The sequence below is a fragment of the Dendrobates tinctorius genome, unplaced genomic scaffold (assembly GCF_039654945.1).
Source record: "Dendrobates tinctorius isolate UK_male_01 unplaced genomic scaffold, ASM3965494v1 ptg000139l, whole genome shotgun sequence".
NCBI lineage: Eukaryota > Metazoa > Chordata > Amphibia > Anura > Dendrobatidae > Dendrobates > Dendrobates tinctorius.
In genome coordinates, this window is record NW_027361807.1 from 9,579,946 (window position 1) to 9,582,018 (window position 2,073).

A 2,073-nucleotide genomic window follows, 5' to 3' on the forward strand; every position below is an offset into this window, starting at 1 on the left:
GTATAATTACTAAACTACTACTCCCAGAAGCATCTTAATAATAAGAAAATCAAGACGACAAGGCATAGATCAGTGATAGGAAAAACTCATAATGGTCAAAATAGTAGGAATTAAGTGACAAGCGGGATTATGAGCATTCAAGGAGACAGGCAACAAGGCCACTGGGTTAGCAGTGCCAAATTCAATTCTCTGCATTATTCTTATTTTGCCAAAAACAAATACACATAACTGATGCACACTTTTTACTTATGTTACAGGTGACTACTCTGGATAATGTGGATGTTGTTGCCGACAAGGTGGCCCTGGTCATTTTTGATGTGCTGGTAAGAAAGCCAGGGTAGATAATGAGTGTACAGTAGAAATAAAAGACTTAGGCCCTGATTCATCAAAGTGGTTACACCAGAAATCTAGAGTAAAGCATAACATTTTTATGCAATGTAAGCTTGCACATAAATTTTGCAAATTTTGTTATTTCCACAGAAGTGTCAGCCAGCTAAGCCAAAATGGGTCAGACTAGGACTGGAAGGGAAGGGGGGATGGGGCATGGTAATGCCCGTTTGTCTAACTCCTTGACTAGAGTAAGATTTGTGGCAACGAGCAAGGATGGGCACACAATTTTTAAGGCAGACCTGACGCAAATCAGATCGGAATAGGATGTGTTCTGATTTTCACAGATCTCACTCTAGGATCCGTCATTTTGTTTTCAACAATTTTTATTTAACTTTTTTATGAGGATTCGTGATTTTAATGGACGGGTGACCATATCCATTCTACACTATAGGTCCAAGTGCTGTCTGACAAGACAAAAATCGTACAGTATTCAGATTTGGGAATGTAGCTCAAACTTTTTTTTGCACGTTTCAAATCTGCTATGTAGGCAAAATTCTCAAATGTTTGTCCAAAAATAACCTGTGCAATTATTTGTGACTTTTTTTTTAATTGCTATAAACTGGCGTAAACTCATAAATGGATGTAAAAGTGAGTCATGGTATGTCAAGAGAAATATTGAGCAGTTCACTTGTATGGACTTTTTTTTAGATAAATATTACATTTTTTTCTTATTTTGTTTGCAGAATGGACTTCCAGCTACCACCAGGTTCATGGAAGTTGCTTGTGGCACACTGGTAAGTGAGGCAGAAATATTTTCTATTTACAGTACATGCATGAAAATGTAACTAATATAATTTTTTGCAAAACAATCAGTAAAGATAAGAAGGAAAGTAATATATAAGGGTGGTACTCACTAAAGGAATTGTTTAATGAAAAAAAATCTATCACCTGTCTACGGTATATGTCATAATTTTTTGATCGGTGGAGGTCATGTAATCTGCTATATTGTATCTGGGATGAAAGTTTCCCATTCTGTGGAGTGGTGCGGTTCCCATCAGTGGGACACTTACTGTTCAGCAAGTGTCCAAATTGTAATAGGGGGCAACTTGCTTTCACTGTATAACCCTTATTATTTTTTTATTGAAGGTAAGCATAAATGTATCTTAACTTTTTGTTTGATTTTAGGAACATCTTTTAGCAAAACTTAAAAGCATTCTGGTGAGTAGATTTTACAGTCAAATAAAGTTTATTTTATTACAATTTATTTCCAGTATTGCTTCTCTAATGTATACATTTTTTAATTATTATTATTATAGGAATCAGTCCGTCAGACCATCGACCATGTTGTGGTATATATTAATAATAATAATAATAATAATAATAATAATAATAATAATAAAAAAAAAGCTATGGAAGAGTTCCCAATTCTATATAATTCTTTTCTTTAATTGTAGAATAAGTTGGGAGTTCAGCAAGTACGTCCTTAAGGAGACAGTGGACAAATATGTCCTTAAGAAGACAATGACAGTAAGTTATAAAGTTATACTATACTATATACTAAGACAATACTTTGATGATTCTATTATTATTAGAGACTTGTGGAAAATATTTAGCTCATGCTAAAGCTAGAATTATATTTATACCATGATAATATATGGGCACAATAAAAACATATAACTTGAGATAAATACAGTTCAGTAGGAACTCAGATTAAAATAAAGTCTGGTTATAAATAATACTAAT

At 33.4% G+C, this 2,073-nt stretch overlaps 1 long non-coding RNA gene across 1 annotated transcript; it reads left to right on the forward strand.

Annotated features, from left to right (window-relative positions):
* The first annotated feature begins 1,061 nt into the window (after positions 1-1,061).
* On the forward strand, positions 1,062-1,857 carry LOC141048973 (uncharacterized). The gene is made up of 4 exons (XR_012220223.1): positions 1,062-1,124; positions 1,516-1,548; positions 1,647-1,679; positions 1,785-1,857. It is a non-coding gene; the product is annotated as an uncharacterized lncRNA (long non-coding RNA).
* The last annotated feature ends 216 nt before the right edge of the window (positions 1,858-2,073 follow it).